The 17,590-nt window shown below is 40.7% G+C and overlaps 1 protein-coding gene across 7 annotated transcripts in view; it reads right to left on the reverse strand.

The window, feature by feature from the left end:
* inpp4b (inositol polyphosphate-4-phosphatase type II B) overlaps positions 1–17,590 on the reverse strand; it is a 698,832-nt gene that overhangs the window by 401,270 nt on the left and 279,972 nt on the right. The window lies entirely within an intron of this gene.

The following is a 17,590-nucleotide window of genomic DNA, read 5'->3' on the forward strand; positions in this document are numbered from 1 at the left end:
ATCTCCCCAAATTTCTTGCTAAAACCCACAATATTCACACTCCTGTATGATTCCTGCACAAGTTTGATTAATATTACTGAAGTGGAATGGCAAATTTAAATCTTATTTTTCTGAAGTTTGATTTTGAATTATTTCCACCCTGGCTTAAGTGAGCACCTAAAGGTCAACTCACTGAGCTCTTGTGCACGAACAATGCAGAGCTTTGTAATATTTAACACTAACTTATTTAATGAACTATTATTTATATGTTGCAGAGTCTTCTCTAAATTCAGTAAAGATGACTGCAAAGGAAACTAAAGCCAAAAAAAACTTTGTAAAGTCTCATGTCTAAAAGAAAAAAGCCATGTGGTAACAAATCTAGCTCCACAAGTGTTGTTTTCCAACGTATCAGATGATGTACGTAGAAACATAATATGCTTCTAGTCGAGTGGTAACCAATTGAATGGAACAAATTTAAATGACAGTTGCAGATTTATTGACCATATTTTCCATTGAAAAGACTATTTGGGCTCATGTTACCATTGCCTGTTTTGATCACTCAAGCTTCCTGTAGCCAATATTCAAAGCAATAAAGTCATTAACTTTCTTTCCCCCTGTATTTTAATTTGCAGTTTACTCCCAACCAAGCGTGTCCATGGCCACATTTCTATTCCATTTGCGTGCATTCTTTTCATCATTAGAGGAAACTTACAGCTATTCTTCATTTCTTTATGTTTATTAGTAATTAGGTGAGGCAGCATGCAATTTATACTTGATGGTCATTTTAGCCATGTCCTACAGAAGCGCTCTTCAAAATCTATAAGAATTCTCAATGGGGATAAGAGTAGTAATTATACAAAAAGGCCGATACCAACAACCAAAAACTGCATTCACCTTACCACCTACCTCTCTTTAGAACTGTAAAAAAGAAGCAACTTGATGAGGAGCCAAAGTTCCTTGCATGCGTCTCACTTTTTTTTTGTCATTAGTTACAGCAATGATGAAGTCTCTTTTTGTACCAGCACAAAACTTCTCCATAACTGTCATCATGTCAGTTCAAAATAATTTTGTTTCTTTTGTATTCCCTTTCCCAGTGCCATCACAGTTGCTTCACTCTTGGAAATATCAAAGTATATGGAGTGGGGAAAATGAAATAAAGGCTATTGCGAAGGCAAAGCAAAATTTGTTGGTAATACATTTAAGCAATTTTACAGTTTATCATTTATATTTCTTCTAAAAACAAAAGGAACAATGGAACAATGCAGAAAAAATTAAGTTTGCCTTCAAGTATTGATTGTCTTAATTAACAGGGCAATAGTTAAACCATCAACCAGGAGGCAGTAATAAAGAAAGGGTATAAAAATGGGTAAACAATTTGCAGTTGAGTTGAGCTGATATTTTTTGTAATAAAATATAATATTCTCCTAAACGAGCGTCTCCTGTCTCCACAATGATATTTACCTTTGTTAGGAGGGCCATTGTTTCAAATGATTTGCCTAATAACTGCCAAACACTGACACAAAGGCATGCACTTAGAATGTAAGTAGTGATCACGTGACTACATTAAGCCAGCCAGTACATGAAATGCAATTACATCTTTCCAAATAGTGTCTTTTTCATCAGGAACTAAAAAAAATGCATGCACTATTATTCGCAGTGGCTAGGTATGCAAGTAATGTACAGTGTCATAAACAAAACATTAACAAAAGAAGTGTATGAACTCTAATCAGTTCCACTTTCGCTTGTATGCAAAGTCTGTGCAGAGGTTTAGGTTTGAGTTTGCTCTAAATGTTATTTTTGACTAAGAGTCCTCAGTACATAAGATGACTGTATATTCCTCAACATGCAGCAACCTGGCAGAAGCACTGCAATATAGGGCTTTGGTAAGCTCCAAAATGCAGTAGCGAAGCCACTAAGTGTCTGCTAAGTTAGTCATCAGCCATGATCATTTATTGATGTTTTGCTAATGCCAACATCCATGGATGAAGGGTTTGCTGCAAATCTGCCATCATATGTTGATGAATGAAGCTGAGCTCAGAAGTCCAGAAAAGCAATTGGTAAGCTTCATCTGTCTAGTAACCACTCAAACTTTCAAGTCGAGAATTGGCAACGTCTAGTTTCTCAGCAGTGCCTGTGAAAATCATGAACTGCTTAGAAATGAGACATGTTTAGCTAAAAATTAGATGCAAATACATCAAAACAAAATCCTCACTACTTACTACTAAAACACTCTTCTGCATCTGGTGGAGGCTATTCAGCTTCAACTGCAGGTTGTTGCTGGTCCAGGGCTGACTGGTGCAGTAATATCTCCTCCAACATGGTCGCTCAGTAGTTAGGACTGCCACCTCACAGCACCAGGGACCCGGGTTCAATTCCACCCTCAGGCGACTGTCTGTGTGGAGTTTGCACATACTCCCTTGTCTGCATGGGTTTCCTCTTGGTTCTCCGGTTTCCCCTCACAGTCAGGCTAGGTGGATTGGCCATACTAAATTGCCCGTAGTGTTCAGGGATGTGTAGATTAGGAGGATGGATCTGGGTGGGATGCTGTGAGGGTTGGTGCAGAGATGTTGAGCTGAAGGGCCTGTTTCCACACTATAGGGATTCTCTAATTCTATTATATGAATTCCTGCACCATTATGGCATGAAAGCAACTGTGACAACCACACATGCTGTGGCTGGACAATTGGTCATACCAGCAACCCACATGTGTTAGGAACGTGAGGTGCAGGAAAGGTTCTAATTAATGAGGACACTGAACAGTCTCCCATCTCTTGTAAATGATGGCTTAATACACTACTCCACAGAGTGAGTCATGTTGCATTCTGATGAGGAGGGCCATGGAATGATTTATTTTGTCACTTTGGCTTGGGACCTTATTTCAAGTCATGCTGTAAAGAGATAGTAGCAGATTGTAAGTGCTGTATGATCAACAATACCTTCTGTACCAGCTCCACATCACCCATCAAAACCATCACTGCATATAAGACAACATTCTGTTATACTGACAGCTGGAGGGGAAATCAGATCTGTACCCATTTGTACCCTAGGACAGTTTGCCTCAGTTGCGTTATGGGTTTCTATCTGGTGGGTGTGAGAACAGGAATCTACATATAAATTAGGTGAAAGTCAGTGTTAATGAGAGTGTTTAAAGGCCTTGTATTTCTTTTTTCTCTGCATTTTTAGAGTGCTGTTTTTAGAGCTGCTTGTACAAGCTGGTATGAAATCTAGTTCCAGACAAATGCAAACTAGGGCTATACATGAGTGAAGATTTGGCTGGCAACATGCTGTTGATTGGGCTATGAACTTCTGACCAGCTATCCATATCAAAAGCCTCCTGCCTGCCAACAGCAATATGACTGGCTTACAGGTAGCTGAACAGCTTCTGGATATGAATGTTTGTGTCAAAAGCCTTCTGACCTCTGCAAGAGGAAGATTTCTGTTTCTGTTCTGCAGTAAAAAGCATCTCAAACCTGAAGAAAGCCAATTTTTTCCCCTCATCGGTTGCAAAAAGCTATGATTTTCAACAAATAAGTCAGGACCTCTTACAAAATGTGGAAGTATCGAGAGAAGGAAAATTGAGAAACAGCATTTTGATCAGCAAAATGATCATCTCAGCAAACCATCTGGACATGGACCATTGAACTGTTTGCCAAATCTTTCCCTTCAGCATAACATCCATGCTTTGTCTCCTAATTGTAAATGTGGATAGGGAATTATAAATGAGTTAGAATTTTAACTAGTCGAGTTGTATGTTGACAGTTCATAATTGTTTATCTGCACTGAAAATTCTTTTGTTTTAAAAAAGCAAACTTGTTAAGTACAGAAACCTGGTCTGTGTTTTCCATCAACCAGGAGCTAAAAGACTGAAACTGGGGAATTTTGCTTTCTTTCCCAAGGTCTTTAGCTTTTGTGATGGTTGCAGGAGTAGCAGTGCTTGATTTCCAGTGCAGTGTCCCAGTAGTGCGTAACGTGTGATAACTTCCAATAATAGTCATCTCACAGACCCCTTGCAAGAATATTGTCTCAATATTGTTGGATAATACAACTTGTTGCTCCTAACACTGAGAAAGGAACTGGAGAACTTTGCCATGATTCACTTAGATTTCTCAATGAAGCACACGCTATACAGGAACCTACAGGATTCTTCTCGTCTTTTTGTTTTTGGACTATAAACTGAAAATGAGTGAAATAGACACAGTTTTAAAAGGGAAGGATGTACAAGGTGTTGATTGCAGTTTAGTGTTTGGAAAAACAAGTTAAACCAACCGATGAAAATGAGACTATGGATAAAAATCTTTTGGAGGTCTCAGTGACATGGGCTAAGGCTAGGTTTTGAACAGAATCAGATCAGGAGTCCAATGAGGCTTTTGTGGATGTCAGGAGCATCTCACAGCATCGTTTATGTGAGTTTCTCACTAGGCAGCAGAAGGTTGCCAACTAAGGAGAATCTGAGCTTGGTAAACAGTTTATTCATACCACAGCTTGCCAATTAATATTCAGCTTCTCCTCCCAAAGATGCCAAATATGCAAGATATCAGGGATTCTTGAACTGAAAGTCAGAGCCCCTGACTGTACCAGGACACCCTGACTGACAGCAGCCTCCTTGACTAGACTGAGGACTAGCCTCCATCCAGTTTTCAATGTAGTACCTGGTGACTGCAACTCATCGTTGGCCATGGCCTCATTATTCAGCACCAAATAGAATCTTAAGGCATGATCCGTGTGGACCAGCCACAGGGACGCCTTGAACCTGAACATTGGCATCCGATATTTGCCAACCCCTTATGATCACAGTGATTCATCTACATTACACATGCAGTCCTCTCAGGAAGTACAAACCTGCACCGCAGGACACATCTACAACTAGCATTGAAAGGCTACAACACGGTCACTTTCTGGTGGGACAGGAATCCAGTTCAAAAGTTTTGGCAAAGATCTGTGGATTGGGTTGTGAGTGAGGTTGTTGACTTGCTCATTGAGCTGGCTTGTTCTCATTCAGACGTTTCGTCTCCATGCTCGGTGACATCATCAGTGGAGCCTCCAATGAAGCGATGTTCTTCTACTCCACTTGGAATTTATACTGTTTGGTACATTATGGTGAGTAGTGTCATTTCCGGTTTTGGGTTTGTATATGGGGTCCAATTCTGTGTTTGTTGATTGCATTACAGGTGGAGAACCATGCGTCTAGGAATTCCCATGCATGTCTACCATCACATCAACAGAGTATTCATAGGGATTAAATTCACAAGGGAAGAAGAAAACAATAATCAGCTTCTGTTTCTGTTGAGTGTATGACCAACTGGAAGTTCCAAACCTCAGCATACAGAAAAGCAACGCACACTGATCAAATCCTCAACTTGCACGGCAACCACCCCAACACTCACAAACAAAGCTGCACTGGGATACTATTTAAACGGTTCAAGACACACTACAGCACTCCGGAACTACACAGCAAAGAGGAACAGCACCCATATAAAATCCTCATAAACAGATATCCTTGCAACTTCATCCACAGAGGCCTACTAAACAGACAGCAACAGAAGGACACAGTATGCCCTAACGCACTGGCCACACTGCCATACATCACGAACATATCAGAACTGACAACAAGACTCCTAAGACCAGTAGGAATCATGATGGCCCACAAGCCCACAGCCACTTCATGACAAACAAGTACAAGGATTAAAGACCCCATTCCCACATTCCCAGAACAAATGTGGTTTATAAAATACCATGCAACAACTGCTACAAACATTACATTGTACAAACAGGAAGGAAACTAGCCATGAGAATACATGAACATCAACTAGCAGCAAAACGGCACGACGAACTCTCCTTAATATCAGTACACTCAGACAATGAAGGCCATCACTTTAACTGGAACAAGGTCACTACAGTAGCCAAGCCAAACATAAACACACATGGGAATACCTGGAGGCATGGTTCTCCACTCTTAATGCAATCAACAAACACATAGAATTGGACCTCACATACAAACCCATACAGATCAAAACCAGAAATTACATTACTCGCCATAACAGACCAGACAGTATAAATTCCAAGCAATGTAGAATAACACCACTTCATCGGAGGCTCCACTGATGATGTCACCTAACATAGTGATGAAATGTCTGAACAAAAACAAGCCAGTTTGGTGAGCAAATCAACAACAGGAACCCGGTTCATAATTAGCTGCATCTCAAAGCTGCTTGCTCACTCGCTCAGTCTTCATACATCCACCTGCATTCTTTGTTTTTATTCATGCACATGACAAGGGCATTGCTAGCTCAGCAAACGTTTATTAACCAGAGGGCAGTTATGGGTCAATCACATTGCTAAGAGTCTGGAGTCACATGACAGCCAGACATGGCAAGAATGGCAGTTTCCTCCCCTAAAGGACAGTAGTGAGCCAGATTGTTTTTTCAACAATTGATAATGGACTCATCGTCATAATTAGACTCTTAAGCCCAGAATTTTTTGTTGTTGAATTCATATTCCTTCATCTGCCATGGTGGGATTCAAACCTAGGTCCCCAAGACATTACCTGGCTCTCTGGAATAACAATCCGATGATAATAGCATCGGCCATCACCTCCCTTACAGATTTTCACAGCATCATGCCTTGCCTTGTCATGTCTGTCAAGGCACTGGTGCTTCAGCAAGAGTAAAAAGTTATATCAGTTCTGCTGTATCACTAAGCAACTTTGTGCAGACACACAGACAGGCTGCTGGTCATGCTTATCACTAGTTAACTACCTGAAGTGGGGACATTTTGATGTATAGCACACTGAAAGAACAGTTTAAACACCTACACAATGCGATAGCTGTCTAAACAGCAAACACACATGTGTATTCAATAATTTTGAAACTGGGTGGAGGCTAGTCTTCAGTCCAGTCAAAGGGGCTGCTGTTGGTCAGGGGAGGTCAAGCTACCATTGTGCAGGGGCACAGTCTGCACAATCTAGTGGGTCAACAATGGTCAGTTGTCAGCTTAGAATGCTCACTATCATGGATTTGGTTTAACTGCAGTCTGGGGAGTGGGCAATGAGTTGTCCTGTAGGTGCAGCAGAAGTCAGAAAGATTGCATATTGCCACTTGGGGAGCCTGAAAGACAGTAGTTGGGATCTAGTCAATCATACCCTTCAATGTCAATGAGAGGACTAGGGTGAATACGCTCCTAGGTGTTCATCAGTGGGTTAAGGAGGATGCAAGGGGTCCTGTTGGGGCAGTGTGGGAATCCTCTATAAAAGAGTGGAAGAGTCAAGGTGGGGTGGAGGGAAACAGAGGTATTTATGGAGATGGGAATAAGGATGGTGACATGGGGAATCTCAAGGCACACGGAGTTACGCGAAACAGCATGAGAAGGGGTTAGGCTAAAGGGTGGTGGGAAGAAGTTATTGGCAGTAACCGCTACCATCACCTACCCAGGGGAGTACAGAAGAACGGGGGGGACATTATTAGGCTGTATAATATGGAGTTGAGGGGGCATGGAGGACAGCTATAGATGAAATTCAATGTGGTGGATCTCAACTTTGCAGGGATGGATAGAAATGGGCTGTCAGGGCAGAGAGAGGTAAATGGGGCATTAAGGCCCTGAAGGGTACTTGGCACCCAGGTGGGGCCTGGTACTGACGGTAACCATCCTCCCATCACTTGACATTCTCTAGATTCAAAATGCAACTGAGAAATGGCTTGGACAACACCCAGGGTGAGTGCAATCAGTGTCATTTTGATGAGCGATAATGTGGGATCAATATTTGCTAGAAGTTAGCACATTGTAGGCGAAAATGCATGAAACACAAATTTCAAAACTGCTGTTACACATCATTTGCAAACATTTCTTCACATACACAAAACATATGTAAAGTGGACATGCTTAAGTGTCAAATGTTGTTCAAGATGGATTGTAGCATGCCACTTGTCCTCACTGAACTACCGTTGTCAACTCAGCGAAGCAGAAGTTAGCAGTAGTAACTTAAATGAAGGTGAATGGTAGTCAAAAGCATTTCATGATTGTAGATTTCCAAAGATCCCAAGGGACAAGGGGAATATCACGAATCGTAAGTTATGTAAGTATAACAGTAGACTCTCAGGAATGCAGTAAAAGTGGAATGGTTGAAGTGGGAGAGATAGTAGGAACTACAAATGCTGGAGAATCTGAGATAACAAGGTGTCGAGCTGGATAAACGCAGCGGGCTAAGCAGCATCAGAGAAGCAGAAAGGCTGACATTTTGGGCCTAGACCCTTCTTCAGTAGAATGGTAGTTCAGTAGAAGGTCTAAGCCGGAAGCATCAGCCTTACTGCTCCTCTGATGCTGCTTGGCCTGCTGCATTCATCCAGCTCTACACCTTGTTATCTATGGCTGAAGTGGGTCTGGGAATGAAAGGGATTGGAGTGTAGCAGGCACTCGCATTTAGAAGTAATATGTCAGTCATTTAGCCAACACAGTGCCCCACTGAGTTCATGCACATGCTGCAACCAGGACAGACAAAAGGGCTGCTGAAGATGCAGGTCCAAGGCTTGAAACAGTCTGGGAGGGCCCTCCAGTATAATCCAAACAAAATATGCTGCTCCTTCCTGGCATGCTGGATTCTGCACAAATAGAGCGGGCAATAAGGCTATGTGAGTGAGGCCAGGGGGTACAGAAGTACTTATCCAAGGAGAAGGAGTGAGAACTTTGTGCTTGAGGAAGCCCTCTTTGATGACAGTGCTCAGCTGTACTAGGTGCTATGAGACAGACAGGACCTAATTGACATTCAGTTTCAGTTGATGACAACTGGATACAGAAGATCATCATGGACAGTCAAGGTCAAGATGCCAGTGCATGGTTTGCAACGTGGGGGTGGGGCTTTGTAGCCGTTGTACCATTACGTAGCTATTGAGGGTCAATGCTGGATTGGCAATGCTTGTCTGGGTGTGCAACAGCCTCTCAAATATTGTGTGGATGTAAAGGATGCAGGTCCTTTCGTGCCACTCTGATACATGCAGAGTTGTTCTGGGAACAGTGCATGGTAAGACAGGGCTAGAATCTGATGCACAGGATGCTTAGGAACAGTGTATGAGGCTTGTTCAGTAAGATATACCAAGAAATCTTACTGGGCCTTATAGGAAGAATCCTTCCAAAAATTTCCATGTAATTCACACTTGACAAAAATAAATAGTAAAATTCAGCCCAATATTGCTTTTTGGAGATATTGAGTCCAGATGTTCTGACTCCTTTGTCATAGTTCTAGGAGGACTCAGCATAGTAACAATCTTCTGATTGGTCAGTCTCTAATTAAACACAGATTCTGAGAGGGAACTGAAACAGAGAAACAAGGCAACCTTGAATGGTGGGCTGCATCATTCTTTCTCTCTTACCCTTCTCTGTAAAGTTACTCTCTCTAATTTTTGATTAAAAAGACACCAAGATTATAATTAGAAAAAGCCCAAAGACAACCAAAAAGAATGAGTCCAACCAAGTCACCAATGAACTACAGACTGATTAATCAATGCTAGCAGGTATCAAAGAATTGAAAGGATTGCCAAATACATCTACTTTTGTAATTTAGAGGGGTGATTCAAAAATGTTCTTCTGACATTTTGTTTTCTCTCCACTAATATTTGTGTTTTGTTGGTTTTCTTTTCCTCTATGTGTCTGTGGGACAGTTTTAAAAGTGATAAAGTTTAAAGTGCTTGAATTGGATATCCTGTTATTTTATTTTCTTGTTCAGGTTATGCATATTACAATTAACAGATTTTTTTAATGTTCCACAAGAACTATTGTGTAGTATGTCTTTTATCTTAGATAGCAGTTACAGGCAAATTGGAATTTTCAATAGTCGCATTCACTTATGTGGCAACTCCATGAATAGTGGTGTCTAATTTCTCGTGCAATTCCCCCAAGAATCATGACAGTATTGTTTGGGATTCCAAATCTTTATTCTATCCATTGTATTGTGCTCTCACTACCTATGTGGAGCCAATTGATCTGTGATACTCACCAGGCTACATGAAGGACTGATGAGTATCCGATAGCTCATCTTCACTTCATGCACTTCTCCCACTTTCAGCATACTATCAGTTACAAACTATTTATTATTTTAAAACCTGATGATGCCAACTAGTGTAAAGTGGTTGGCTAGAATCATTGACTAGCATCTCACCAGTGGCTCTTCCGGCTTACTTTACCTCTTAATTATTAAACACTTCATGGGAACTAAATATCCAAGGATACACATATTATTGAAAGGACAGGCAGAGGGGGAAGGGCTGCCTTATAAGTGGTTCTCCTATAACACGATACTTGCATTCTTGCATAACCCTGTGCTAAGAAAATAATGCTACAGAAAATCACCATTAAAAAATCACATTGTAGGGAAATCGCAATGGAAAATCGCTATACCTGTACAGCAGAAAGTGCACATTATCCAAACGGCATCCACCATTCATCAACTGAGATACAGCCAATTCACGTTAACAAAACATGCATTATAGCAGAACCACATGTACTAGTAAAGGAATGACATTAAATGAATAGCAAGTGATGTAGATTTGGAAGGTGTACAACGTATGTGGGTATAATTGAGGAACCGCAAAAGGTATAAAAGACCATGATGGGAATTGTATTCAGGCTTCCAAGCTGCAGTCAAGATGTGGAGAAGAAAATAAATCATGAAATAGAAAAGACACGGAAGAAAGGCACAATAATCACAGAGGACTTCAACATGCAGGTGGGCTGGGAAAATCAAGTTGATATTAGATATCAATAAAAGGAATTTGTGGAATGTCAACAAGACCTTTTTTTAGGAGCAGCTTATGGTACAGCCCACGAGGGAACAGGCAATTCTGGATTTGGTGAGTCTAATGAGGCAGACTTGATGAGGGAGCTGGAGGTAAAGGAAACCCCACGGGGCAGAGACCATAATATGATAGAATTCACACTGTAGTTTGAGAGAGAGAGCATTGAAACAGATGTAATTTGATGAATCAGATGCAAACTTGATCTATAATACATTCGAGTAAAGGTAATTGCAAAGACATTAGGGAGGACCCGGCCAAAGTAGGTTATAAGGGGACCCAGCAGAGAAGACATTGGAGCAGCAATGACAGGAGTTTCTGGGGTAATTTGGGAGGCATAGCAGAAATTCATCCCAAAGAAGAAGAAACATAGCGAGGGGAAGATGAAACAACTATGGCTGACAAGGGAAGTCAGGGAAAAAATAAAACTGAAAGAAAAAGCATACAATTTGGTTTAGATTAGTGGGAATCCTTTAAAAAATCAGCCCACCATAACTAAAAAAAGCAATAATAGGGAAGAAAATGAAATATAACAGTAAACTAGCTAATAATGTAAAAGAATATTGCAAAAAAATTTTTTAAAACATCTAAAAAGTAAGAGAGAGATAAGAGTGGACATTGGAGGGAAGAAAATTAAGCTGGAGAAGTAGTATGAGGAATAAAGAAATGGCGGAGGAAGTGAATAGACACTTTGTATCAGGTTTCACAGTGGAAGACATGAGCAGCATTGCAGAACTTTGAGAGAGTCACCGGGTAGAGGTGAGTATAGTGGCCATCACTAAGGAGAGGGTGCTGGAGAAGCAGAAGAGTCTGAAGGTGGATAAATCATCTGAACCACATGAACTATACCACCCCACCCCGTCCGCCCCGAGTTCAGAAGAAGATATCTGAGGAGGTTGTAGAGGCATTGTGGAGATCTTTCAGGAATCGCTGGAGTCAAGGAGGACTGAAAAGTGTTTAATGTAACATATCTCCATAAGAAGGGAGGGAGGCAGAAGGCAGGAAACAATAGGCCAGTTGGCCTGAACTTGGTTGTTCGTAATATGTTAGAGTCCATTATTAAAAATGAGATTGTGGAGTACTTGGAAGTGCATAATAAAACAGGACTGAGTCAGCACAGTTTCACCAAGAGAAGGTCATGCCTGACAAATCTGCTTTAATTCTTTCAGGTAATGAGAAAGTTAGACAAAAGAGAGCCAGTAGACGCGATTTATTTGGATTTCCAGAAGGCCTCTGACAAGGTGCTGCACAGGAGGCTGCTAAATAAAACAACAGACTATGCTGTTAGAGCAAGGTACTGTCATGGGTAGATGATAGGCTGACCAGTAGAAGGCAGAGAATAGGGGTAATAGGGTCTTTTTCAGGATGGCAGCTGCTGGCTAGTGGAGTTCTGCAGGAGTCTTGAGACCACAACTATTCACACTCTACATTAATGATCTGGACAAAGAAAAAGAGGGCATTTTCATTAAGTTTGCAGACAACACAAAGATAGATGGAGGGGCAGATAATGTTGAGGAAGCAGGTCTTGGATAAGGTAGGAGAGATGGAATATAAGGTGGGAGAGTGACTAGTTTGCTAGGGAGAAGAGGTACAGACTATTTTCTAAGTAGACAAAGTTTTCAAAAAGCACAGAGTGACTTCAGCATCCAGGATTCTCTTGAGGTTATCATGCAGATTCACATGGCAGTTAGGAAGGCATATGCAATTTTAGCATTCATTACAAGATGGTTAGAACACAAGGGCAGAGATATGCTGCTGCTGAGGGTGTATAAGCCTCTGATCAGACTGAATTTAGAATATTGTGTGCAATTTTGTATTGGTGTGGAGTGTGTCCACAGGAGGTTTATAAGAATGATCGCAGGGATGAAGGCCTTGTCATATTTGGAGCAGTTGTGGATTCTTGAAACCTACAGAATATTGAGAGGCCTGGATTGAGAGGATGTGGAGAAGATGTTCCCACTAGTAGGACAGATGAGGATTTGAAAGCACAGCCTCACAGAGTGAAGGGATGACCCTTTAGAACTAAGATGAGGAGGAATTTCTTCAGCCAGAGGTTGGTGAATCTGCTCAACTCATTGTTGCAGAGAGATGTGAAAGCCAAGTCATTGAGTGTATTTAAGACAGAGGTAGATAGGTTCTTGATTGGCAAGGAGATCAAGGGTTATGAGGAGACAGCAGGAGAATTGGGTTTAGAAATATATCAGTCATGATCGAATCATGGAGCAGCCTTGATGGGCTAAATGGCTTAATTATGCTCCTGCATCTTTTTATTTTATGGAGAGAGATTCAGCTTCATGCAGTTAGAACACTAATTTTGTCACATTGGACACACACGCTTGTCTTCTTTATTATGACCCATGCCATATTTATATTGTGTCCTTTGTTCTTAATCTTCCATTTGTCTGTTCTGTAAATATGTTTTCTAGTTTCTTCCAATTCCTTGGTCTCATTTGGCCTAGATCGTGTTTCAGCATACCGCAAGTCTCATTTGTTCTCCTATTAAAATGCTCCAGCTGATGACTGACAACCTCAGAACATCAGCATGTTGCATCTCGAAGGTTTTTCCCTCTCTCAGTAGACATGCTATCATGACAGGGTCTCTAATGAGTAAGACCATCCTATCTCTGACTGCACCATCCTTTAATTGTCCACACTCTTGAGTTTCAACTTGATGTGCCAATAGAGTCATAGAAATGTACAGCAAAGAAACAGAGCCTTCGGTCCAACTCATCCATGCCAAACAGATGTCCTAAATTAATCTAGTTCCATTTGCCAGCATTTGGTCCATATCCCTCTAAATCTTTTCTATTCACGTACCCATCGAGATGCCTTTTAGATGTTGTAATTATACCAGCCTCCACCACTTCCTCTGGCAATTCATTTCATACAAGCACCACCCTTTGCATAAAAACACTGTCCCTTAGGTCCCTTTTAAGTGTCTACAAAAATGCAGCAACTGTGTCTAGATTAAACTCCATCTGCCACTCCTCAGCCTATCAGCCCATCTAATCAAGATCCTGTTGTACTCTGAGATAATGTTCTTCACTATACATTTCATCACCAATTTTGATGTCATCTGCAAACGTACAAACCATATCTCCCATACCACAGTGATCAAGTTTCGGGTTCCCTGACCTGTGATCTTGAATTAATATGGGGTTCAAAGTATATCTTCAAAGCCTTCAGAGCTTGTACTCATCTGCTCTTCAGTGTGATTTATGTTGCAATACAGTTTGTCGCAATCTCATCTAGTACTAACACTTAAATGTTTGGCATGTCTTATTCAATTTTGTTGCTATTTCATGCATTTGCCACGAGGAGTATTAAAAGAATCACAATTCTGTTTCACATCTCCTTCGATTTCACCAATAATTCACAACATTTTGACTCATCCAGGCAAATTTGCATGGGCTGTTGTTTTTTATAACTTTTCCTTGCTGTTTCTTTCAGTTGATAGCTCTCTTACAGCTCTTAAAATCCATACATTATTAACTGCATCATTCCGGACATCATGACTCAGTGGTATGCCTAATGATTGGCACAGGCTGAACACAAACGCATTGGAGTTGGAGCTCACATGTCTATGGCAAGACAGCCAAGTACAGTAAGTACAATTTCAATTGCAGTGACACTGTCTCCAAACTACCATCGCTACTCTTGACAGCAGATACATGATCATTGCTTTAACATAGAACATTGGAATAAAGTCGTAATGAATATTCAACCAGTGAACCTAACGTTTGCAGCAATAATGGTGCAGATATATAAAAGTATTACCCTTGAATATAAAGGGTCACAAAGCATCGCAGTTAATTTTAGTCTCTGCTATTCAGTAGCAGTTAAATGCTATGGGAGTCTTAATACTGTGTTTAAACTATAGAAATACCTGCATTGTATTAATAAGTTGAAAAACAAATGACTGGCTGGTAGATTTTTAATGCATAGTGAATGTGATAGATTATGTAGCAGCTACATTAAAAGAACAGGCTGCCTCAATCAAAGCGGAAGCTATTTAACATGTTTCAACTAAACATTATTTCAATTACTTTAAAAGAAGCATGTACACATTAAGTAGCATTTTAAATAAAATGCATTGGCATGCCTTCCATACATAAAAAAAATAACTTGGATTATACGTCTTCAATGTAAAAAATCAAAATATCCCAAGTGCTTCACAGGAGATCTTCTGAGTCAAAATGGACTGCAGTGGCTCAGGAAAGCAGCTCACTACCACCTTCTCCAGGATAACTAGGGCTGGCCAACAAATGTGGCCCAGCCAGCAATATCCACGTCTCAATGAATTGTTAAAAAGTATCATTACCAAAAAAATTCTTACGGTGCCATATAAGGAGATCCAAAGGTAGGTGATCAAAAGCTCAACAAAGAGGGAGATTTTATAGAGTTTTCTCAGAGCTTAAGACTTTCACACCTAAATCCATGGCCATCTAAAGTACAGCACATAAAATCAGCAGTTTATAAATGAAACATAACAAAATCTGAGAGCTGGAGGAATGGTGAAGGTTACAGAAATTCCTGAATGAATAACAGTTTAAATATGGCAAGTGAGCTGAAGCAGGGACAGAGGCCCTAAGACATAAGAGCAGAAGTAGGCCATTTGCCTCATTGTGTCTGCGCCACCATTTAATGAGATCATGGCTGATTTGATAATCCTCAACTCTATTCCTGTCTTTCCCCACAATTCTTGATTGTCTTACTAAATAAAAATCTGTCTATCTGTTTTGAATATACAGCAAACTGTTTCAACCGCCACCTTATCAACCAGCACCGTTGATAAATTAGCAATAATTCATATATGCAATGTCCAATTATTATGCTGTAAATAAAGTATAACAGATGTGTATATTCTCTGCATTACGTTTTTTTTTACTTACTGTGTGTTTTTACATAGAGATTTTTTGAGGCATTTTGAAGTCCCAAAGCTTCGCTTGGTCAGGGTTTACTGCAGTTATGTGCACCTTGTGATTAGTCAGAATATTTGATCAACCTGCACAATCCTGGTTCCTTAGGTGCTGATTAAGAAAACGTTTACTATATTTGAATAGCTTTCCTTAGTAAAGACTTCCACAGATTGACTACTGTCAAAGAGAAGAAATTTCTCCTCATATGTCCGAATTCGGTGACCCCTTACCTGGCATTATGCCCTCTGCTCCTAGATACTCTTGCAAAAACCTTCTGTGCTTAGGACTGACCTCTCTGGGCTGCCTCCCATGTCAGCATATCTTTCCTTAGATAAGGGAACCAACACTGTTTGCAACATTCAAGGTATAGTCTAGCTGTGCCTTGTCCAGTTTGATCACAGCATCCCTGTTTTTAATATTCCATTCCACTTTGAAATAAGTGCCAATGTTACATCTGCCTTCCCTATTACCTGTTGAACTTGAATATTAGATTTTTGTAATTCATGGACAAGGACCCCCAAAATCCCTTTATGCCACAGATTTCTGCAGTTTTTCTCCATTTAAATAATACTCATCTTCCAGATTCTTCCTCCACTCCCTCACATTTTGCCACATTATTTGCCATCTGCCAAATTTATGCTCATTCATTTAATGTTGTATCCTAGACTCTCTCACATAGGAAACAACTTCACCACATCTACCCTGTCAAGCCCCTAAGAATTCTGTGTGTTTTATAAGGTCACCTCTCATTCTTCTCAACTGTCTGGAGTATAGAGCCAAACTAATCAACCTCTTATAAGAAAATCCTGCCATACCCCAGAATTAAGCTGGTGAACAGAAATTGGACAACATTAGACAAGTGGAATAAGTGATCTTAATGATGGCATTTCTTTGCATTTAGAAATTCTTCACAGGGTCAAAAATGGCACTAAAGCTGAGAACAATCTGGTTCAGCTTCAAGCAGGCAGAGGGCAGGAGTCAGCAACTGAAAATCAAATTTTTTTGGCTGGCACCAAAAGTAAAGTCTTCAACCTTCCTAATATTTCATCACACGCAATTTCTGTTCATGCTGTTCTGCACACCAGACAAGTGGAGACAGTGAAGGGATGCAGAAGTGAAATAGAATGGAGCCACAGATACATTTTTGGTGACAGAGATAAGGGTCCCCATTATCAAATGAAAAGCATAACAATGAGCTCAGTGCAATATGTTGCTTTTGGAAATGTAGTCCTGTAAACAGCTGCAACTCATTTTATCTCAATGCCGAAAGGAAGATTTACAATGGCACCAGAGGTCAAAAATGTTGGGCATTATTAATCTAGCATCTTTATACTTTAGAAATTATCAAAATATTTTGCCAAAAAACAGGCATAAATAAAACTGGAATAACACAGTATGGAGCTAGGGGAACACAGCAGGCCAGGCAGCTTCAGAGGAGCAGGAAAGTTGACATTTTGGGATGGGACCCTTCTTCAGAAATTTCAGAAATGCTGCCTGGCCTGCTGTGTTCCTTCAGCTCCACACTGCGTTATCTCTGACACCAGTGTCTGCAGTTCTTACTATCCCTAAATAAAACAGCACATTTTGCTATTTGCCTTGACATGTTGCATGGCAACAAAAGGGATTAGACTTCATACTGACTTGAAGGCAGATATGGAGCACATAAAATCCTATGGGTGGCCCTCCTGCTACCTACCCTCTTGCCCCGACTTGTCTGAAATTTTGAGATTGGGGGTGGCCATTCACCAGTGTACTTTTAGAGAATTAATAGGGTGAGGCTCACACCAGGCAATCAGTCAGCAGTTGGAACTGCATGACTGGTGTCAGGAGGTTGGGAATTACCTCTTTTCCAGTTACACTGGAACCTTCAGAGACCAAGCCTACCAAGGTTATTCCCCCACTGTCCTTTAACAC

Source organism: Stegostoma tigrinum, chromosome 1 (assembly GCF_030684315.1).
Source record: "Stegostoma tigrinum isolate sSteTig4 chromosome 1, sSteTig4.hap1, whole genome shotgun sequence".
Taxonomy (NCBI): domain Eukaryota; kingdom Metazoa; phylum Chordata; class Chondrichthyes; order Orectolobiformes; family Stegostomatidae; genus Stegostoma; species Stegostoma tigrinum.